At 41.1% G+C, this 24,550-nt stretch overlaps 1 protein-coding gene across 6 annotated transcripts in view; it reads left to right on the top strand.

Moving 5' to 3' along the window:
• Window positions 1-24,550, top strand: part of PLXNB2 (plexin B2) — a 258,670-nt gene that overhangs the window by 81,381 nt on the left and 152,739 nt on the right. For all 6 annotated transcript variants that reach the window (XM_086747090.1, XM_086747126.1, XM_086747101.1 and 3 more), the window contains one exon: window positions 1,468-1,655. The gene's annotated coding sequence lies outside the window, so the exon portion shown is untranslated. The remainder of the gene's footprint in view (window positions 1-1,467; window positions 1,656-24,550) is intronic.

Here is a 24,550-nt window from a genome sequence, read left to right as displayed (position 1 = left end):
CCACTGCTTCTGCTGCAGACGGGTCTGACAGCTGCATGTGACTTGAGAGCTCAGGCTGATTTTAACAACAGTGTTTTGATTTCAGAATTGCTGTTAGAAAACGTATTCCTGTAAAGTTGACAGTTCTTCTACAGTAAATACTAACTTTTTTTTCACACAAGCCTTTCCTTAGCATTACCTAATGGAGGACTTAGGACACATTCTCTTAGTTTTCTTACCAGGCTAGTTTTACCTAAATGTGTTAATTCCTTTCAGTTTGTGACATGTGAAAAGATACTTCTGCTAATTTAATATTATAAATACCTTTTAAAGAGTTTTCATATGTAAAATGCTTATGGAGTTGAACTATTGAAAGACTCCATGTTGGACAAGATGCATACAGTAAAATTGGTGCTAAACATGAAAAAAGACTGGCTTCAGTTTCTGGGAGGTACAAACCAGTCTTTGTTCCCTTTGGAAAAAAATCATAGGATAACTTGGATTGGAAGGGACCACTGGAGGTCATGTAGTCCAACACCCTGCGCAGATCAGGGCCAGTGAGATCAGGTTGCTCAGAACATATTAAGTATTTAGCAGTCTACTCTACATAGCTTAAAACTTGAAGTATATGGTAGTGAGTTTCTTGGGATTTCTGAAAAGGGAAAAATTGAATTGTAATATGTCTCCTTTGTCTTCACCTTCGAGAAGGGGAAAAAAAAAAGAGAGGCTGAGGAAAGAAGTTCTTTACTATGCATTTCCTTTTATTTTTAGATTGAAATAAAAATTTCATCATGCTAAATCTTACTTTCCATACTCAATTATTCCCCAGAAAGTTGAAATAAGTATAGATGTAGGCTTTTCAAGAATATGCCCCTAGAAGTTAATTTCTGAAGCAAAGGAGTACTGCAAGGTGACATTGCTTTTGAAAATTGAGCCTTAATAAAGGGCTTCATTTAGGCATCCATCCTTGAAAACGTATGGTGACCTATGTAAGAGTTGGGAGGGAAAGGGGAAAAAAAGATGATGCAAGAGAATGATAGTAGATGAAAGTACAAGGTAATTTAAGTCCTTGGTTAATGCCTGTACTTGAAATTAGCACTGGTTGATTTGGTCACCCAACCATTGGCAGCTCAAAGTCAAATTCTTACCATAAAGTGTTCTTGACACAGACTGGGCTTGAGTAGCTTTGTTGTGGACCTTTAGATAACTTCTAGAAAAGTGGCCCCTCCAAGGCAGGCTTAGGATGCTCTGTAAATATCTTTCTAGTGCTTTGCGTGTCCCCAAGACATCTCGAGAGGGCACCTACCATAGAGAAAAGCAGAGAACCATGCTTATCAATAATGGCAGCTGTCAGCAGTTTCCTCTTTTATAAGGCTGTGTTGAATCTCCAGCAGTGAGACAGCGTAAACATTCATCACTGGGTTTTGAATGTGAAATGTTGCATCACTCCTGTGCCAAGGGAGCTGAGAGCCTGTTCTGTTGTTCCAGGTGAGAAGAGCGAGGGGGACAGCCCAGGGCTTAGTTCTGGGGCTCACCTGGTACCCGCTGGAGCACAGCTGAACAAGACTAAACACTGACACTGCCTCATCTCCTCCTGAAGTCCCAGCAGAAGTGAGTTCCTCTCTCCCAAGCCGTGGTGTGCACACAGACTTCTCATGTGAATTTTTTGTTTTCAGGTAAGGTCACTTTTTCCTTTTTTTTAATACATTAGAGTTTTCTAAATGGGAAATTATATTCTATTTTTCTAGACAAATTTGTTGCTATTCATCAAGACTTTCAGACGTTGCTGGAGCGTATAATAAATGTTTATTACTACTAATGGAGATAAAACTTCTAGGAGCCAATCTTGCAAGAGGCATTAAAAATTAGCAAAGGGAAAAAAAAAAAAAAGAAAGAATGAACAGCTTGGCAGAGGTTCTGTATTCATAAACCCATTTATAGATGGGATGCTGGGTAGGAGAGCAGGTTTGTCCCTCTGCCAGCAAGATGCTCCAGCCTACTGCTGTGCTAGTGCTTGCCCTAATTTTACACTTAAATTCTGAATCTCCCAGAGGGGTGCAGAACAGATGTGTGATTGACCTGAATCTCGAAGGTGCGCAGGTTTGACTGCATCTCTGAAGATGATCGGAGAGATTCGATCAACTTCCTTTCCAGGACCTGTTCACATTGATTAGCGTGTGTTGACTTGACAGGTGTCTCAAAAGCTAGCTTGTAAAATCTTCTTCCAACTAAGAATTTTCTTTATCCTTAAGTGGTCAAAGAGACATGAAGCGAAGGCTGACAGAGGGGGTTGCACAAACGTGGCTCTGGGTCTGTTCTTTAGCTGCAAAGTGGTTTAAAACCGTTTTGGCAGCTTGCTTGGTGCTGGCAACGCTCCTGGAAGCGCTGCTGTCAGGAGCACTGGTTCCAGTCTGGCGTGAGCCTGGAGGGGAAGATGAGGGATTTTGCTGGGTTCTCCTGTGCCACCTTCATCTTAGCTACCGGTAATAATTGTCTGCAGACTGTACTTTTTGGAAGATAGCACTTAGCCTTTCCAGTAAGAGAAACGTGTGTCTCCTGTCAGACACCGAAGAGAAACAAAACAATGGGAGAGGAAAATAAAATTTACAAAGAGCCAAGTTAAGAAAACAAGTATATTGTAGTGTTTGGCTAGTAACTGGCTGTGTGCCAGTTTGGGAAGGTTTTTGTTTTGTTTTGGATACTTCTGTGCATGAAGTTTTACTTCCCCTTAAAAACTAGTGGGAAAGGGAGGGATCACAATACAGTTTTACATGCATGTGAGGTCCAGAATGAATAAAAGTGAAGACAGCTGTTCTAAAACAGAAGTACATTCCACCTTTGCACATTCATTTATATACCTAAGATGATAATTTTTCAAAATGTGGGAAAAAGCATGAAAATAGCCACTATTTAAGCTTATTTAGAAATACACATCAAGGAAGATGAGTACCACTAAAGAACAAAGGTGGGTCCTGTGGGGGATGGGAACTTAAGGGTGGACTTCCTGAAAGCAAGTAATAGCAGAGTAATTTTGCTGTGGAATTTCAAACCAATTATGTGAGTAACAGAAGATATGTTCTGAAAGTAGCCAGAAGTGGTTTTTTGTGAGTACAGCTAACATGGTTTCAGAAGGCCTCTGCCCATCTGGGGTTAGCACTCCTACAGTTGAAGTGGCATGAGTGCTCGTGTGTTTGGCTGTACATCGCCGCCTTGCTGCAAGTTGGTCGGCTTTTCTTGAGCTGCCTCTTTCATGGTAAATCTTCCCAAAAATGCACAAAGGTGTGTCTGATAATACCCAGTGGCTTGGCTTGTTTCTACATCTGACAGGAAACTCTGATGTTCAAAAGGTGCTTGGTGTTAGATTTTGCAATGATTAAATGTTAAGTTGCATTAAATTACATCAAACTTTTACTGAAATTACTGTAGGTTTCACGTAACTGGGCTGATTGAAGGTTGTATTTCAGGAAGCCTTCACTGATCTAGTTGTTTCTTGAGCTCTGTTCCTTTTGAAAGGAAGATTAGCATCATTGTGCTTTTTAATAAAATGAGTACTAAAAATCCACTGTCAGCAGTTTGGCTTGAACACCAGAGTATGTGGCTCATTGCTCTGCAGAACATGGAGGATATTAAATGTAGATATTAATTTTGTTTGTTCCTCCTTCACAAAGAAAAGAAAAATGCTCATGCAAGAGAGGGAAGTAGTTTATGGATTTCTTTAACATTGCCTTTTGTGGTATGCAATTATGAACTTTGAGGCATAGTGGATAGGCAGCATTTCCTGCTGTTAGTCGTGTATAAATAAGTATAAATTAGGTTGGTGGGCTTTTTGTTGCTGGGTTTTTTTTTTTTTGTTGTTGTTGGGTTTTTTTTGTCGTTTTTTTTTTTTTTTTACAACTGATGGAGTACCTACATGGTAGTGCTTAAAAAGAGAAACAAAAACTATGAGATCTCTACTAAACTTTCTTTTCTTTCTAGAAGCTTTCCTCGAACTTCATTAATCTTCAAAGTTTTCCCTTTAAATGGGTGGCCAGCATAAGTATTTCTGAAAATTCATTTCATGTAAAGATTTTGCCTCTAAAGTTGTTCAAGTAAGCGTAGATGCAAATCTGATTCACTGGTGTGGCAATGAACTTCACATGTAAATCGAGTTTCTAATAAGTCCACATTGTGCTAGAAGGTGCTAATGGCTGCCATCAATCAGAGGGCTGGTAAAAGTTATTCTCCCCCTCTCCCCCAGACTAAATGAGACAGCAATTAAATGCCCTTTTGTTGAGTGATAGCTGAGACAATGGAAATCAATGTCCAAAGCACAAACCAGAATGGCAAGTCTTAAGTATAAGCTAAGCCATGTGTCCCAAGGGATTGGCATGTTGATTTGCTTACAGCTGAGAGGGGATATGAAAGGAATAACTGCGAGGGTAGGCAGCAGGAGAAGCAGTAATGCTCCTTGGAGCGGAGCCAGAAAGGGAAAATTTTCTGGGGAGACTTCTTATTTGGGCTGCGCTGCCGCCATCTTGCCTCCTTGCATCCCGGGCTCAGGCAGCAGCACTCATTTGATCCAGAACAGGCCCTGGTGTAAGATCATGATCAGGAAATACGACACCAGGTTTGTTTGTGGTACGTTTTTATGTTGACTGCTCGAGAATAGACAATATCTGATCTGGTATGAAGCCTACTGATACAAACTTAACCTTTCAGCTTTTCTGAAAGTTCTTCGGCTGGCAGGGTGAGTTTACACTCAACCAGTGCTGTTATTGCAGTGGCTTGGATCCCTGGAGCAGGATTTGCCATGTTGTCAAGCCACATGCTGAGAACAACATCTCCTCTCCCCAAATGCCATCACTTTTGTTCCCAGGTGCTTACATGTACAAGAGTTACTCTTCTGTTCTCTCCTAAATAAAATTGCACTGTAAAAAATCCCAGTTTGTGCACCGAGTTTGCTCATCCATTTCTTGTAGATGAAAACAATCCCTTCAGACCCCTAGTACTGGTTAACAATTTTGTCCAAAGGACATGCAGTCACTTAGGTGGCTGAATGTGTTTTGCCTGTCTTCTTCACTCCAGACCTTATCCAAAGCTCATTATGTCAGTGGGACACTTCCTTTTGACTCCAGCTCGAAGTTCTGCCTTAGCTTTAATGCATTGCTGAAAGGGCCCTAAGTTACTCATGTGCACAGGGCTGCATTGTCTCTAATCTGTGTGGGTTTTTTGTTTTTGTTGGATTTTTTTTTCTACTTTTGTGCAAAACTGTAAATGCATTGAGAACAACAAGCTATTGCAAGACACAGTGCTGTCATGCAGCTCACATACTGTTGGCAGAGATTGTGGCTACATGATGCTTTGCAGCAGCTCAGCTAAACTGAGAGAAAGACTTCTGCAAGTTTAAGGCTCCAAATAAATGTTACAGTAAGAGATTATTTTATTTTTGTGCCTGAAAAATATTGCACACAGATGACCAGAGTCATATGAAGTAATACTAGAATTTGACTGAAAGAAAATTCATATGCTTAGAGAGTTCTGTATTGAATTTGTTCTGTGGAGTGCCGTGTCTGTCACAGCTCTTCTGAGGGCTTGAACAAAGAAAACCAAACCTACTTGTATTAAGAGGCCCACAGAAATCAACAAGTATTAGGAACGAATTGATACGATAGTTGGTGTTCCTTGTCCTTATGCTCAGTGATAAGACACTCTTCTCCTTGTGTCCCCATCAAGGAGACACTCTCGTTTCAAATTCAAGTTCTACTGCACTCACTTTTAGTCTTTGTTTTTATAGTACTGACAATTACTGTGAATGACACGCTTCACAATCCCATTGTCTTCATATCAATTCAGGTGTTCACCTCTGACATTAACTCAGATTTAACTTGCACCTCACTTCTGCATCAAGTTCTCTTAAAGTAAAGCAGAGACTCAAGGAACCTGGGGGGACTCTGTAGGATGCACTGCTGTGTTACCAGCATGGGGATAATACTTTAAATGAAGACCTTGGATTATTAACATGATCTTCTCTATTACCAATACTGATACCTTTTTTAAAATATTAAAGCATTCAGATAAATAAATATATAATAATAAGTTTTATCACATGGCCAAGATGATCATAGGTATAGAGAGTGCAAAAGCTATTTGTACTGTTTTATGTTTAGTTATTCTGTGTGTAATTTTGAATAATCATGGATTGGGTTTTTTTAAGCCTCTACGTCTATGTTGCAAGCCTTCAGCAGCCCAATAAAGCAGAGCCATTGACTGCTATTTGATGTGTCCATTAGCTCCTGCAAACGCCTTGGAATACAATGGGGTAGCATGCAGGCTTCAGAGCTGTCATGACAGGTATTAAGAAGGTGTCAAATCCCAGTGATGACTGATAACATATCTGTCATTTGTGATGGGATTATTAGGAAGAGCAAAGCCACTAGGAGAAAGATTCTCTAGGAAAAAAAAAAAAGAGGGAGGGGAAGACAGGAGGAGAGAGGATTTACTGTTCTTTGGAGCTGCCTGGTTTAATTAAGCCTTGTCTAGTCCATAAACAAATCTATTAACTTCCTGAATGCTTTGGCAGTTTATGCACTTCAACGCCGCAGCAGTAATTCCATTGAATTTAGATTTCTCTTTGGTTGGTAGTTGCACTATAGGTATTGTGGCTATGATGAAGTTTCCTGACCAGTACGTGGAAACAGCTAGTGCCATAGTACTGTATTTTTTATTTTGTTTTCTAATTGAGAGTTTAACAGAATATTGTGTAAGAAAGAATTCAGCGGGCACATAAGACATTTTCTGCATGGTAACTTTTTATAGAACTGAGGGAGAGCAGTCTGTTGGTGCCATTTGATTTGCAACTTTGGTTAGCAAAAGGATGTGAAAGATTGCTTTTTTTTTAAATTATTCTGGATGTGTATCTTGTGTGAGTGTGGAAAGAAGACTGAGCTTCATCTCACTTGTAAAATTAGGTTTTGCTGAACAGGTCCAGTGTGCCCAGTACACACTTGATGCCTTTCAGGTGTTTTAGGTAGAGCTGTAAACACATCAAAGGTTTAAAAGCAGTTAAATATTAAGACAAAAGGAGCATCTTATTCTGCTACCTTCTGGTACTCAGGCAGTGCCAGGACAGGGAAGGTGACCTGAGTGCTTCTTGCTGTCAACATCTTTTTGGTGCAGATGCATCCCCAGAAATGGCAGAAACAACATAGCTATCTCATACGGTCCCTACACACAGAGCTCAGTTTGGAGGGGGCATATTAGATGTCAGGAGAGGGGAAAGCTTAACATTCAGTGGGCTGAGACAGTTGTTCCTAGCTGTCATATGCGCCCTTAAATCCCCATTCAGCAGGATAGTCTTTGAACAGAGACTCATAACACTGTCCAGATTGTCTTTGTCTTTTCTGCCAATTTATCTATTGGCTTTGTATGAAAAAGAACCTGGTCTTTATCTCTGCCCCTTCCACGGCACAGCCAAGGTGCTTATCAGCTCTCAGGGCCCCCAGTCCATTGGGGAAGCAAAGGTAGTGGAGGTCAGCCCAGTGCCCAAGTAGGCACTTGGGTACCGCTGGGCTGTTGCTGGAGGCCAGCTGCCGTGTTGGATGTGTTCAACCAGAGTGGCTGCCAGTTTGGATGATGCAGCTGTGACCATCCACACTGGTTGATGGCTCAGAGAGGAGCAGCTGCTCTGAAGAGAAGGCCAAAGGACGATGTTGGTTTTGGGAAGCAGAGATGGAGAGCAGAAAGACAGAGAAGACTTGTGTGAAGACCAAGCTGTAGTTGTCGTGGCGTGGAGTGAACAATGTTTGGTGATATTTAAACAATCGGTGGTATGTGAGAAGCATGCAGTGGCCTAGCCAAAAGGCTAGGGGGAGGGAGCACTGGCGGGGCAGTGGGATGAGCGACTGGCCTCTTGCCCCTGCAGAAGGACCTGCCGGAGTGCATGGCAATGGCTGCGCAGGCTCTGCGGGGTCAAGCACAGGCTGCGAGTGTGGGGTGAGTGACGATGGGGACAGCACCGTAGGAGAAGAGCATGCATTGGGGCCGTTGCAGCACTCCTGTGGCCTCATGCCCTTGCTTACCTCATGGAAACTTGGTCACCTGCCCAGACCCTCGAGAAAGACCTCCTCGTCTCGTCTCCCCCGCCCCCAATCTCTTAATGCACGTTTGTCCCACCCACAGAGACTGGCTGAGCAAAGACCAAAGAGCAACCTGAAGCAAAGTTGTCGGTTTTAAACATGACGTATTGTGGCTTAATTCATTTCCCAAGGTAGCTCTCTCGAGAGCAACCATCCAAAACCAACCAGTGATTTGGATACCTCAACCCAAAGCTGGTTTAGCCTAAGAGTTGTTAAAGAAGCCTGATTATTTTTTTTTTCTCCTCCAGAAGCAGAACTCAGCATTGCTTCAGAGTAGCTTGAACTGTGCACCCAGAAATCTTTACATACTGTAAAATCTTGGCTTCACCTTTCCCCTTTATATGTAGGAAATTACCGTACAAGTTGCAAAGGGTTCTGTGTTGCCGGCTGGCAGTACCTCGTTTCACACCAATTAAATATGGTTTCCTAAAGAGGAAGGGCTGTCGAGGATGGCGCTGCAGTGGAGAGCCTTCCTCCACTTGTCGCAGGGTTGCTTTTGGCTCCAGGTAGATGCAACAGAGATGTTTGTGTATATTGATGATGGGCAGCCTACGGTGTGTGACTTGGCTCTTTGGTGGCTGCCCCTTCAGGAGGGCAAATAGGGACTGCTGGCCGCATTCACAGCCTACTTTATTTTTTTTTTCCGGTGCTCTCATTGTCTTTCATTGACTCCCATATTTAATGGGTTTACGTGGTGAATGGGTTTTCTGGCCCAAGGAAGGACTAAAGTGCATATGAGCTTGGAGTACTTCTCTTCCTTCTCCTACTGTCTACTACTTTTCTTCCTACTGTCTCTCCCTTCCCCAGTTCACTGGATTTTCAGTTTAAAAGAAGAAATAGGAACACTTACGTGCGAAGCGTTGCAGAAGTTGACTTGAGACTCAGCTATTTTTTTCATTTTGCTGTACATGAGTTGTCCTGAGAGAACACAGAAGATCATGAGGTTGGGGTAGTCACCTCTGGAGATCAATGAACTTTTAATAACATTCCTTTTAGGGTCCAAGATCAACACTGCCCTGCATGCTCTCAGTTCTGTCCTACGTGTGCTCACACTTAGCTGCAGTCCAGTTCTTGATTTACTTTTTTATTTAATGGTAGGATTAGAAGCATCCTTTGAAAACCAAACCAAACCACCACTGCCATCCAATTTAAATACACAAGGATATCTTTAACCTGTAAAAAAACCCAGCAAAGAAAACCCTTTGTAAGTCTAACTCTTGAGTTCATCACATATTTGAATGAAAGCTGATTTCCATGTTTGTTTGGACAAAGTAAAACATTTCCAGAAATTAAAGAGCTCAGCAGTCGTGGTGGTTGCTGTTTGGGGGAGGGAAGCTGGAAGGCGAAATATTGCGAAACGACTTTTTGCTGATAACAAACAAAGCCCAATGGGAGATGTCTGTTTTGAAAATATGTAACTGTTGACATGAGGATGTTTGTTAGAATATTTTTAGTGTTGATAAAGGAAAGCAACATTCATTCGAGTTTGGTAATCTTGAACGAAAACACATGTTAAGCTCCGGTTGCTCTCCTCTGGATTGTAGCATTACACTATGTGTAGGGAAGGTTTTCCTCAGCTAACAGTTTCCTCTGTTGTTTCCACCTCTAAGCCTTTTATACTGTATTTAGAGGAGAGGGAATGAGAGAGAGAAAGGTTTGGTCATAAGGAGAATAGAGTGCTACACTCGTGTCTCTGGTAAGACTTTCAAGGTGGTGGTTGCAAGTTGAAAGGTTGCAACTTAGTCTAGGTAAAGCTAAAAAATTTGTACTCATTTTAATTGTGGTGTAAAGCATCAGTATTATCATATGAAAAGCACCAGTGATGCCTTGACTTGCTTGATAAAATAAGAATCTGTTCATGGTAATGACCATTAACTCACTGACAGGATGATAAAGAGATTACAGGGTTCAGCTTCCCACTTATAAAGAATTGGTTGGTGCACGTGCTGTTCTGCTAGTCCCAGCCAGTGTATGTTGTGGAACAGTCATGGAAAACATTTTTAATATTTTTAATGTGCTACCTGACAGCATGATCTCTATAGTGTACAATTTTCTGTTCCTCTGGCCTCTTACACACCAATTGTATCGGGAAAACATTAATTAAACAGGAACAATGTATTTCTTTTGACTTGAAGTTGCTTTTATAATGGTTCCTATTGTTCAGGTTCCCAAACAGGAATGAAAGAGCCTGCTTAAAGATGCTCTCCAAGCGCTCTGTTTAAGGATGGCTCTTTGTTTGTAACTGCTAAAAAAGTAGCAGCAAACTATAAAAGGAAAAATTCTCTTCTGTGTGATTTCAGTCCCTTGAGTCTTGATGGAAAACAATTTGTATGAATTCATTTCCAGATTTAGCTTAGTTTAATTTTAGGCTTGATCATGGGACACCAGTGTGTTTTGTTCTTTAAATAGACTATGCATCCCTTGATAACACCTTGAAAAGATAGTAATTTTTGGAATGATGCAAAGAAAGGTGGGACCTTATGGAAATTCAGTGGAAATCTTGTTTATACACTAACCTGTGATTTTTTTATTTTTTTTCTCCTTTTCATTATACGGTGTATTCCCAAAGAATACCTCAGTGCCCTGAACAGAGACCAGTGTCTGTAGAAGTTAGAGTGATGGTACTGGCTGTCATCTGAAGATCATGAGGCAGATGGAACAGTTGGGGGACTGAGGATAAGATTTTAAGTTCCAAGTCCAGCAAAGTCCCATTCCTCCAAAAAGGCTCAGAGCCCTACTGCTTCTTACTTCCCTCATGATGTAATTCAGCTTGACAAAAGCTGATTCCTTGTAAGCCTCTCTCATGGCCTATTACGTGGTATGACATACAGCGTTTTCAAATGCAAGACAAATCAACTCTCTCTTCTGTCCTAAATATAAAAAATAGTTTTCATGTGTGGCTAAGTGTTAGACAGTATAGTTTCCAGAAAGTTGCACTCAGTCAAGGCCTACCCAGCAGAAATGTTACTGCTTTGAAGTGCCCTATTAAATTCTTGTACATCCTGTTCCTACCTTCTTACTCTTCCTGCCTTTCTATTATCAATTTTTGTTCTGTAATACGTTAGACTGATCAATTACGTATCATACAGAAAGCCAGTTTCCTTTTCTTAACTCTCCTGTCCAGCTGTAACCGGTTCCTCTGTCACCTTTCTAAATATTCTCCTGCCATTTTGAGAGTTTCCACAGCATTTGTGTTGCTCTTAGTGGTGCGTGAAATCCCCTCGTTCCCTTTTCCTTGCCAGCCTTCATATGTGTTCATATGAAATAAATAGAAATGTTGCTGTAAGTTATGTGACAGAGGGATCTCAATCAGAGAAAGTCCGAGAGCGCTGCCTGAAGCCTCTTAGTCCGCAAAGACCTTAAATCACAGGATTTACAAGGGGTGCAGAAGTTGATCTGAGGAGCTGGATGCTACTTGCTGCTTCGAAAAGTTGAGGGATCTGTTCAAATCCCACTCATGCCAGAGAAGAACATGTACCCTGAAACACAGAGCGGGACTAACTAAACTCTTACATTAAATGTAAGTGTTGGGGAAGCTTTGCAGCTGCACTGCTCTGGCTCCCCTGCTGCCAGTCTTCAGCTGAGCTTTAACCAACACTGCTTGGAGTCTGGTACTCACCTGTGTTGCAGTCGTGTCCGGAGAGCAGCTCAGGTGTGGTCTCAGTATTCAATCTGTTACTCCAGGCCTACCAGCTTTTAAGAATATAAACTCTGTTGGCTTTTTTAGTGTGCCAGAGATCTTTATCCCCATCCTTTTCTGCCAGACTATCTATGAAAAATTTGATTTATTTTTTGTATAAAGAGCTTATCCCACCTGATTTTTTTTATTGATGTCCCTGCGCATTGTTTGCAATCTTACTTCTTTGTGGTGACATCCATGCTGAAATTTGACATTAGAATATGCCAAGATACACAGTTTGGGAGAAAACTAATTTAATTCTTTCTATGGGTGGAATACAGAATGCAGAAATAGAAGCCTGTAAATTGCTTAAAAAGCATTGTATGGTTTAAAACTTACTTGTTACCGTGCAGTAATCCATAAGGTCTGCTCTAGAGTCAGCCATCTGTATAGTTACTTGCATTACTGCATGTTTTCTATCTGGCACGCAAAAAAAAATTATGTTTATTCTTTTCTTCTTGATGTGAAAGCCATTCTCAGTCAGTAAGCTGTCAAGCCACCCTCTTGTCATCATCGCTGCCTAGTTGGGTTCTTTCGCATTGAGTCTCCTAAATCTTACCGGTCTAATGTGTTAAATTCTTTGACAAGAATGTTCCAGTTTTGGAGCGCTGAGAGCTTTGCTTGTTTTTCTTCATGAATGGAATGAAACACTTCTTGGTGAAAACACAAATGCAGTAGAAATTGAAAAATTTAGACTCTCTTCGTAATCAATAGAGGAAAAATGGACACTTCTGGACTGTTATCCGCTGCAGCCCTTGAGCTCTCCACCTTGGAGAAGATTAATTACATTCTCCAAGTGCCTGGTTTTCTCAGCTGATACAGGGAGGTTAGTTGACTCACTGCAAGAGCTATTTCCACACTGTTGCTACGGAATTTTAGGAAAGATGAGCTCCAGCATTTCGGTTTCAGCAATGAATAGCACAGCTAACCAAGGACCTGTATCTCATATACTGTGTTTATATTTAAAAATAAACAGAAAGGGTCCAAAACCTAATTTGCTTGTGCCTCCAGTTCACGTGGCAAAGTTGATCTTATAAAGTTCTCTCCCCACACTCCCCCCCAAAAAAAAAAAAAAAAAATTTGGAGTTTTTAATTGCGGGCAGCTTGGCTACAAAAAGACTGACGTTTGAATATTCAGACTGAAGCTGAATCTTGTGAAATGCTTCAAAAATAGGCTGTTCACATCCCTTTCCTTAAAGGTACTGCATGCTAGTGTTGGGAAAGCTGTACCAAATACATGTCGTAAACAGATTATTCTTCTCTAACATTAGACTTTTCCCTGCTATACCTGGGGCAGCCAGTGCAAATTGTCTCTTTAAGACTATGTTGTATTTAACATTGTTACACTTGTGATAAAGCAGAGAATGGGACTTCTATTTAGGGTCAAAATTATTTTGACTTATGCCTTCAATGAATTTGTACTTAGGGCTGTGAGTGGTCTTCTGAAAAGTTGTCCTAGAGATGATCTCCAGCTTTGCACAGAAGGCAAGGATGGAAAATGTATAGGACAGTAATGATTTCTGTATCTGTAATACAGTACAAAGTATTTTTCCCTCAATATCAGTGCAGTTGTCCACCTATATTTAGTCCCACGCAGCACTGCAAGTTTTTTTTTATATGAAAGGACATGATATTCAGCATGCATTAGGGAACGGTGGGCTCATTAGGCTAAAGCCCCATGTCTGCCAAGCTGCTGGGGAACGTCGATGTGGACAGGCAGAGCTGGCCAGGCAGAATGGCTGAGCCATCCTTGTCCCTTCAATGTCAGGTCTACTGCCACCCATGGTGAAGTGAGCTGACCTGGATACCTCTTACTAACCACAGCGCTCAAGGAGAATTACAGTAAAAGGAGATACTTTGTCTGACAGAGCACAGAAATGACCTTGTGGAAAAACAACGTGGGGAGCTTTTGTGTGCTTCCCACCCTGGTTGTGCTGGGCCAGAGTGGTGAGTGTTGGAGGGCAGTGGTAATATGGTACCACTCCAGCTATCACTTGAGGAAAGAGCTTGCCCAAAGCCCCAGTGATGTCTGAGTTTCAGTCCTCTAACCAGACTGGTGCTTTGCTTTGATTCCTGCTATCTTATGGGGTTGTCTTCTACCCACTAAATGTCCAGTCTCTGTCTGCATCGTGCTGAGTTAGTAGCCTTGATGACAGTGTCAGTCACTTGTGCACTGTGTTTTCTTTTCAGAATGTGTTCTTTTATTAGTTTGCATATTTTTACAAAGTGAATTGATGTGCTTGGGTCTATATTGTTTGTGGTTTGATTTTATTCATTTTCTTTCTTAACTAAATGTTCTTAGCCTTTTCAATTTTGTTTCATATGGAAGCTTTCCAGAGCTGCATTGCCTGTGTTTGATTTTAATTAATTATGTATCAGCTAGTAAGAGAGATATAGATAAATACATAAAGCTAATATCTTTATTCATTTAGCACTGAAATGCACTTTTCCAAAGTGATAGGCCTATAATATGTTATTTAAAGGGCTCTGACTCATGTCTGCAGGCAGATTTATTTGATACAGGGGACACAGTAACAGAAGAATTAAGTTTTGATCTGTTGCTTTTCACTTCTTAAAGGAAACTGTTTCCTGGACCATCTGCATCCCTTTCCTTCTCTCAGGCTCTTGCTAGGTGGTGGTTATGGTGAGAAGTTTTAACACCTCTCCCCAAATGCATCCTCCCCTGCAGCATCCATGAAGGCAGGACTTTGTGGGGTGACAGACCCCTGGGCTCTGCCCTGAGGGGACCGGCCAGGTCTGGCTGGGTGGGCACCTGTACAGCTTTCACCTCCAGAGTTTCATTTAGCAGCTGGAGTGAATGGAAGAGTCCTTCCAAAGACTGTCACGAATTCACTTGCAAAATTTTATTTTCCACTTAAGCAGAGCAAAAAGAGAGCTGTATGCCTGTATTTCAGACCTTCCTGACTTGCTCATGGCCTTTTTATCAGATGGTGCAGCTTTTCCTATCCTGGTGCTCCCAGCCAGCCAGCTTGTTTCTCTGGAGGCACAGGGCAGTGTTTCTGAACTCGCTCAACGCTCCCCTTCTCTCAAAGTGCCTGTGTCCTTTGATCTTCCTTCCCCAGGCTTGGCAAACAGCCCTCCTATGGGATTGGCGTGAGGAGGCCTTCAAAGCTATAAACCTGACTAATTTGTTGGAGGGGAGCGCCTGCTGTTGTTTCACCTTTCCTGCCTCGTTACCCAAGGACCTTTGTATAGCTTCCCTGTGTTTTTTAACTGTTTGTTTAGATGGGCAGTGAAACAAAACGGAACAAAAAGGTGCAATGGTTGGAGGTTTTTAGTTTGTTTAAAAAAAAAAAATAGAGACACAAATGCTTCCTTAGTTCAGCCCACGCCAATGTGGTTTTCTTCCCTTTCAAAATCTATCTATGTTTATATGATAGGAAGATACCACTCAGCTTTATTTTAATGCCCTGCCCTGCCCTACCTCAAAGTCCAAATCTATTTGTCACTCTACCAAGTTACCTTTCACCCATAGTTTCCGAACACCGCCCAGGCATTTGAAAACAAAAGTGATCACAGTATAGAAACAACAAAGTCTCTTGCTTAATTCGTTTGCATGCGCATGCATTATCCCTGAGAAGGTATCTCCAAATGCAACGCATTGTAGTCACTTGTCTGGGTGGTTCTATTTTAATCTCCTCTTGCAAGAGGGGAGTCCCATGATCATGGCCAACCAAAAAAGTTCTCCCTTCTTTATACATGGACTTCTTCCAGTTTAAACCACCCGTATGTGATGTCTAACTCCCTTTGAAGTTGATGGAAAAAATTTTTGCTCTGTAAATACTCAGTATTTGGCCTAAACATGCACTGCTCTGGCTCCCAGAATAGTTTGGGATGGTTAGGATTCCTATAGCTTTTTGGGACTTGGCTACATTTTTGTTGTAAAGAAGTGCCTAGGCCCACTATTTCAACTATATCTTCACTGGACCCTGACACCACACAAGGCTGTTTCTTCTGATGTTAACATCTGGATTTCAAACATGACTAGTACTTCCAGATTTTTTGTTCCCCTTGCATTCCTCAGCATTAGTGTACCACAATGGAGAAAAGCTGTGCTTCAGTGAAACCTGTAATGGATGTTAAGACAAATATATAAATGGTGTATGACTTTGAAGCTGTCAGCTGAATAGCTTACCCCCACCTCCATTGTCACTTTTGTTATTAATAAGAAATTTTCATTGCTGTCTCCTCTGCCACTAATCCTATGGCAAAATTTCATCTCAGTCTTGGAAGGTTAAAACATATTGCAGGTGACTCCAGACTGGCAAATAAGAGGTCAAGTTTTAGGTAAAACAAACAAAAAAACCCACCAGGCTAAGCACTGAGGTTTTACTCTGGAAAAATCCTGTTGACTTTACAGGCCATTAGTTTGAATAAAAATTAGTAAAAGCATGATGTGGAACAGCATAGATTGGTACCGGCTGATTCTTGTGTTGCTTGTTCTATACACGGTGGTATTTTCACATATTCTTTGTTTTATCTGCCTAAGACAGTAGTTTGTATTTCAGACAGCCAAGAGGCAGCTTCTTTGAGGGAAGCAGTATTAAAAATACTGCTTCTTTTTTGGCAAACTAGAAACATTCTTGTGTGTGTTTAAGAAAGATGGGCTGGATATTTTTGGACACTCACTAATTCAGTTCAGCTGTCCTTGTTTTGTTTGCTTGGGTTTGGAAAATGAGAGCAAGGGAGAATATATAGAATTACATGAAAAGGTAATTCTTTACAGAGCTGCAGACCACCTTGTTCATATCTTCTCTGAATATCAAGAAATCGATCATTTACTGTGTCTATAATTTGTAATTCAAAAATGTATCCTTGTAATGAGTGGACCAATTCTGTTTTATCAAAGTAATCATCTGAGGGTGATATTCTACTGCATAGCTACTGGTATACCAACTCTTGTATCTGCAGTGTCTGTTTATCTTTGGTGTGTTTATGAATTTACTTACACAGCAAAAGGTAAAAAAGCTTATGGAGGGAAAAAAATACTAATAAAAAAAAGAATGGTAGCAAGGCTTGTGGAAAACATTGCTGCAGAAACTCCCTTGAGGGACACTACTCCAAACCCTGAAGCAACTGCATGCTACAGAAGTAAAACCACATTATTATGAGCTGATGGATGTGTTTCCATGCACAGGAAAAGAAAATGGGGATGGCTGTGGGACAAGTTGGGGCTACTTTTCATCTTTACCCAGAGGCAGCTGCTCGGCTCGCTTCATCCAGCGAGGAGCGGAGGCAAGAGCAGACAGGATGCCAGCCTTGCGCACAGTTATAAAAGGGTGAAATACGGTGCAGGATGAGAAAAGGAAAAATGAAAGTCAGGGAAGCAAACAAAAGGCAGAAGGATAAAAATCTACTTGAGTTAGTGTGAAGCCCAGAAAATCTTTAGACCTCTGAAGATAAGCGGATGCTATTCTTCTTGGGCTTGTTTTTCTTTCTGGTGGTGCTCAGCATTTCACATCATGTGTCCTTCTTTGTTAGAAGTGAGTGAGAGAGGTTATCTCTGTTTTTGAGAGGGCTCTTTCTTTTCCAGCCCAAGGTGGTGATTACTCAGGAAAAGGCTCTTAAAACCCCAGTACATCTTGGGATCCTAACAGATAGCCCAAATATATTTAACATTTTAAGCTTTGCTTTTGTTTCTACTGCTCCTTTACCAGTAGCAGGGAAATAGCAAGGGGAAAAAAAAAAATATATATATATATATTTTTTTTTTTAATGTTGCATCTGTTAGCAGTCCATAGCTTAACCAATGGTATTCCCAAAATCATACCAAACCCACAGCTTTAGTGTGGTTATGGGCACCTTGAGGTTCTTGACAGAACTGGAATATTTGCACTGACATAATGAAGTAAATGTACTGTACAAACAAGTGAGAAACTGTTTTCAGGTTCAGGCGCATTAGTTTTCCAGTAGTAAAACCTAAATTGCAATATATTATGCAGCCATCCCTAGAAGATGCACGTTGATAAGTTTGTACCATACCTCCCTGCTCAGAACAGTATGTACCGGTTTACTGCCCCCTTAACCCAGCCTCTTCCCTTGGAGCAGCTGGAAAAGTTAGGGCACAGACCAGGGACTTTTCTGTACGTGGTTTACATTTATTAAGAAATAAGTACCAAGGGACCTGGGCTAAATGTGATCATCGTTTTACAGTGCATTCAGGATGCCTTAGATGGAGAGGGAAGTTATGACGATCAAAACGCTTTCTTTAAAAACTGGAGCCTGCACTGGCTTTTGAAGCTATGGAGTAAGTGCCTGTCGGCATGATTGGTTTAGGTGGTGGCGTCACAGTTGTGGATGATAAATATAACTGGCGTAACCTGCTGGTTAAGCTTCTGGGGTGTTGATTTTGAATAGTTTTATCTGTCGAGGGTGTGTGTGGGTGATGCTTCCTGTGGGTGACTGTGACTCTGAACACTTGCTCCAAGGCTTCAAACTTGGAGCACAGCTGAGAGGCAGGAGGACTTTTAGGCATCTGTGAGATCCTGTCTGCTTTTAAAATGCATTTCCAGGGTTGTTAATGCACATAAATCACCTTGCCCTTCAGGGACAGCTGCGTTTGTTTTGAGATTGCTAGGTATGATATAATGTCGGTGTAGAGCCAACAGTCTGTCTGCAGCAAGGGAGCTGAGAGGACTCTTGGGCCTGCGGCGGGACAGCCCGCGTGGGGGAGATGAAACCTACCTCAACACCGAATCAACATGTTTTGCGTCAACTGCATAGGTGTCAAAAACCAATATATGCAGAGAGGAGGCAGCTGGCTGGTCTGAAAGGGGCACTGCAGGGAGCGCTGCGTGGGCAGAGGGCAAGCAGGTCCGACGGGGTCTCCGTGCCAGCAACGCGCCAAACCAAGAGCTGGACCAGGGACAATCCCGACTGACCACGGCTTCTGGCTGGTGTTGGGGGACGTGGAGGCAGAGATGGGGAGAGGAGCCAGCTGTGACTGGGGGCGGAGGAGCAGCCTGCACGGGCAGGGTCAGATGCTGGGGACCTGCTGCATCTGGGATGGGGCTTTCCCCATCCTTGAGCTGCTCCTCTTCCTCGCAACCTCCTCCTGTGGGATCCTGTTACGTTGGCTCCTTTCTGCATCCTGGCCCTGCTCCCTCCACCCTCTCCTCGCTGTTTTTGCTTTCCTCTCTATCTGATCCTGGCCTAGCTGTCCCCTACCCCTGGGGTTCGGGGGTTTGTTGCCTGTGTGCCATGGTCACTCTCCTTGTACCTCAGTTCCTTTCTCTTTGCAATTCAGTAACCACATCTGTAATGGATGTAAATGCAGCCTTATGTTGTTTTTTATATTAAGAGATCAGCCTAGTGTTGATAATAATTAATCACAGCCCTTGCTAACTTCAGAGCTGTATTTATTAAAGCAGGAGGTTGGATGTGTTTGGTGGTGGTTTTTTTAAGCTGGTTATATTTAAACTAGATGAAAGGGCAATAAGTGGTTAAAAATAATTTCAAGTCACTAGCTTACAAGGACTTAAATAGTATAAATAGACAGGAAAAATTTGAAAGGTGTGTCAGGTAATATGAAATATATATATCTGCTAACTGCCTGGGCAAATTAGAGAATTAATTGAAAGGGAATGTTAGCTCGTTAGCTGAGCAAGCTAATGTCAAAAAACCCAGTTTTCTTTTAAGGCTTACAGTGATTTTTTCCAGAATCACCTGTTAATGAAATGATGCTTTGGAAGGCAGCCTTGGAACGGGGGCAAGTGTTCAGATAAATTATCACCTTCCGTATGTTCTTAGCTGCATGCTGGAGTTAAATCTTAAGCCATGAAGATGGCTTCCTTCTGCCTCCCTCCCCCTATGCATCAGAGTTTAAACATTTTGCTTTAAAACACATTTTTGGATATGAAAAAAAAAACCCTCATGTATAAACATTATGAGCAACCCTTAAATATGTGCAAGGGTTTATATGTTTTTATATCTTCTTTGAAATTACTAAAATTTATTCAGTAAGAGTCCAGATGCTCATGGTCAAAAAAAGTACTCAAAAATGCTCTAAACAGAAAGGGCATTTGAATATATACTCCCATGTAGGAAAGATGGGCATCTTATGGCATTTTGGTAACTAAGCTGTGGCACCATGTGAGAGGGAGGAGAGCTGGGAGCATTCGTAAAACTGAGTCCTGAGTAATAATACAGAGCCACCCTCCTGGAAAGAAACCACCCTGAATTAGTGTTACTTTATTTGTTTCTATTTTGGGGACCCTGGGGATCATTTACCACCTCTTCTGGAAACCACAAAGTTCCTCCAGTAGAGAGGAAGGAGAGTTTCAGAAGGAGGGAGAAATGCTTGACGTTCCTGTGATCCCATTATTCCTGGAGCTGGAAATTTGAAGGATGTTGACGGAAACTAGGAAAGCAGAATGATTGTTTCAAGTGGATTTGAATTTAGAACAGTAATCTGAATTTATGTCCAGCTCCAACGGAGTGCATACCATGAAAGTTAGCACTTTTTTATAATTGAGGGTGGGGGGACGGAACAGAATGCTCTGAAATAGCATCCTGCAGTTCAATGGCCTAAACCTCCTTTCAGGTGTCCTAATTCTAAGTTACAGTTTGTCTTCCAAGGACTGATAGAAACCTACTGCAATTGCTGATGTGAAAAGTAAGGAGAGATTATCTCTAACAGTACTTGAAAGAGAAATGCCTCATGGCAGACTTCAAAGCCAGCCTCATGATCATAAGTGTATGATTAAGTTGGACCTTTTCTTTTTTTTTTTTTTTTTTCATTACGAACTGTTGCCATAAGTATTTCTGCAGGTGGAAATAGCATTAAATATATATCAGAATTAACATACCATGGTTTGATCATCCCAGTGCAACTATAGATGTGCAACTTTCTTGAGCTGTAAACCACAGGCTGCATAAGTGTTTTGGAATAAAATATTTATGCATTTAGTGTTCAGCACTGTTGCTTATTTAGACTACTCATTGGAAAACTATGTTCTTTTTATTGCATATTGTTAAAACGTAAGTGCTGCCATTTGACTTCATAAACACTAATAAAAAACCAGTGATTTTAATTCTTACTATTTTTAGAGAAATACATCAAAATACCTGCCAGTCTCTTGTAGTATGTGCAGCCCTGTGTGCAGGTGCCTTTTGATTTAAATGAGGATTACCTTGAAATTAAACTACTGTTTAAGTTTAAACATAAAGGAGGTAATTGGGAAAGAAAGCCATAAATTGCTCTTCATTAGACAACCTGCAAGACTGAGAAATCAGATGAAGGGGTATTTAGGTTTTTTGTTTTGTTTTGTTGGTTTTTGGTTTGGTTTTTTTTTTTTGGTTTTTTTTTTTCCGTAATTGGGCATTTGGAACAGTAAAGATTTGGGAAAGTGAAGGTAAAAAAATAACATTTTGTCCAAGGTTAGTAAACTAATTTAATGATAGTAAACTATGTATTTGAACAGTACCTGCATTTATTTATTAAATGAAATGTACAATGTCTTTATTAGAGTACCCCTTCAGGGAGGACACCTTTTTGCTTTTCATAAATATTATGATTTTATGCAGCATCTCAATGCATTACTTATTCCATTTTAGTCTCTTATTAATGCCTTTGGGGAACAAGGGGCTTTTTCCCTAAAACTCGCTAACTGTGAGCTCTCGGTATCAATCTCCTCTATTTTTCACAGCTGCTTCACATCTCAGTGCTACCAGGGGATTTCAGGCTAGTTTTTGCCTATGCAAAATCATAATTCCCCTCTCTGCTGGTATACTAACAAGAATACTGAACGGCTGGGAGAATATTTTCCTGTCAACTCCTTTGCTGATCAGCGGGGGAGATGCTGTATTTCTTACACTAGAGGAGATACAAAAGCTGATGAATCTGCTCTAAAGAGAATCTAATTTAACGTCGGAAAGTTGCTTGACCAGATATTATTGGCTTGATGGATGACGGTCCCTCTGGAGCATATACAGATAAGCCACCTTCATTATTTATGGGCATTCATTAAAGCAGCAAAAACCATATTGATCTTCCAGATTCACCTCTGTGGAATTAGAGGAGTCTATTGTACTAGGTGAGAGTCCAGAAATATTTAGATGGTTTTTATGAGCATGTAATATCAAAATACAGTAATGTTATAATATTCTTGTGTAGATGAACAGCCTTTTTCAAAGTGTATTTTGTCCATCAAAGTATGCATTTTTAATTTTATGAATGACAAGGGAAAAAATTAGCTATCCAGGGATATAAGTTAGTCAAGAGTAAACATTTCACTTAAGTAATTTTAAGCCTACAATCCTCACTATATCACTTTGGGACATTAAATTAGATTATGCTGAAGAGTTGTGAATTGCTTTATCCAGGTTAGAGCTACCCTTGCCAATTTATGATGCAACCAAAAGTTTATGTTTGCTAACTCCAGGAATATAATTTGTGGAGCAGTCCGTCCATGAGATTTAAGGGGTGAAAAACAAGCAAAAGCATTGTGTCTGCAGCCTTTCTGTCAGTGTACAGTATGCCAGGGAAAAATGGGAAATCTTTCGCCTGCAAGAGAAATGAGCCTCACTTAGTTCCAATACTCCAAATAGATAATTTTGTTCCATTTGCATCTAAAATAGGTGTAGCATAGCAGGTCTGACTGGGAAGGAAAGGAGGTGGGAAGTGTAGGCATTAATTTAATTACACAAGTTAATTTTTTTCCTTTCTGACTTAAAGTATTTTTCCGTACATTTTTTTGTTCCCATATGTAGTGATTTTTTTTTTGTTTTAGTTGATGCTCATATGCTCCTCATCACTGTGCCATTCAAGTACCTCTTGTTCTAGATCTTTGTTCACTCCTCTTCTGCCTGTTTTCTACCTTTATGTTCTTTTTTTATTCCAAACCACGTATCTGCCGGATAACATGTTGCTATAAACCAGATGCACAGTCCTCGTTCCTTTCTGTGTGGCAGTGCTCCAGACAAGGATGCTCTCTTTTATTTCCCTTGAGCAGGAGAAACACAACTCTTACAAATGCAGGTTGATTCAAGAGCTAGAACCTGGAGGTAACGGGTCAGAACAGCAGTACTAGCCCTGCTTGTCAGTGTCTTTTCAAACGCTGGGTGAGGCAGGCTCAGTGCCCTCGAGTCACCCAGGAGCCTTGTGTCACGTTACTCGATCCCCTGTTTCGTTTGGCAGCTGCCTTTTGCTGGAGTATGACCATGCTTTCTCAGTCAACATAGCATTATTAATAGCTAATGTTGAAATGGACATACTCCAAGTTAAGTACCTTTAATGCTTAATACTGAACATTTAAAAATGCCTTACCAGCAAAAACGTGCTGATCTTTTTTTTTTTTTTTTTCATAAAAGGTGATGCTGCTCTCTTGAATTGTGCTGAACATGCTACCACTTAAATGATGCTATAGATGATTAAATGATCAGAGGCAGTGGGGTGTCCAGGACCCTGGCCATCCGTGGGTAGGGCTGAGGTCAGGACTCCTCGGTTTCTGAGATGAAGGACCTCATGGGGCAGAAAGGAAAGGACAGCAGGTCACACAGATATAAAACACACACCACACAAATTTTTAACTCAGATCTCTAGGCGTCTCCACAGCAGACATGATACATGGGTACGTGGTAACCATATACCGTACCGTATGTCAAGTTTGTTTGCAGTTTTAGATACTGTTTTCACTTATCGAATGGCTTTGAAACCTCTGTCTCCATTGAAGCACCCTGTGGGAGGGTAGCCTTCACACTCCCCTGTCTGTTTGTCTCCTTATTTTGTATTTAACAGGAATTCCTCCCTATTTCTATATCTACCACTGGAAAACTGCGCAACCAGCTGTGTTCTTTTCGTCTTGCTTGGTGTACTCCTGCCATGGTGCTGTGGCTTTCACCCCTCTGCCGGGTGAGCACGCGAGAGCTGCAGCTCCAAGAGCAATTTTGTCATTTCTTAGGTGTGAAACCAATAGGCAAACATCAATATTTTCCCTATCCTTTAGCAACAGGATCCCTGCTCCCCTGCCCTCCCTTAACCAGTTCTGGCACCAGTTTCTCAAAGTGCGTGGTGGATAGGAACCCCTCATAGAAGAAACCACACTGACCATCTAATCATAATTACACAGTAGCAGAGAAGGTAGGATACATTTCGCCTATAGATTGAGAAGCAAAATATACCATGATATTAAAATAAACTGCATCTTTTTTTCGGTCACTTGAACAATCTCTTTTTAAGTAAGCATTAAGTTCTCATGAGTTTAAGATGCATGAAACATTGCAGTCATTCATCTTAAATGGTTTTACTTTCCTCCTGTTCTTCTCTTCTTTGTAGGTATTACCTTTTCTGTGTGAAAACTAAGACTTTCTCAGCAGAAAGGTGCTGCACTGAAGTTCTTTAGCTGAAAGTGTTATGTTCTACTTGTCAGCTCCATTAAAATGTTTAAATGGTCAATGGGTTTATGATTAGATTTCAAATGACATTAATCATTCACTGACTCTAGAATGCAAACTGATCTGTATTTTTCTTGAGAGCTTGTATAGCTACTGAAAACTTGTTTCCCAGACAGTTTTTAAGAGGAAGAGGCTATGTAGCACAGTGTCTGCATCTCACAGGGGGCTAGTTTTGCTTGAGGACAAAAGAGTTGGGTTTTGTTTTTTGAAAAAGGTAGAGTGAATCAAGTATGTCTCCTGATATATGATTCTCTTATATGTGTTAGATCTTGTATGTCTTGTATCTTAAAATGACATTGAGTGTATTTTTGTTGTGTGGCTTTCTTGAGGTTTGTTGGGATTTTTTTTTTCTTTCTCTCTGATG

Source organism: Chlamydotis macqueenii, chromosome 1 (assembly GCF_036417535.1).
Source record: "Chlamydotis macqueenii isolate bChlMac1 chromosome 1, bChlMac1.mat, whole genome shotgun sequence".
In the NCBI taxonomy this organism is placed as follows: Eukaryota; Metazoa; Chordata; class Aves; order Otidiformes; family Otididae; genus Chlamydotis; species Chlamydotis macqueenii.
Note: the sequence above shows the minus strand (reverse complement) of the source record. Positions and strands in the feature narration are given on the sequence as shown.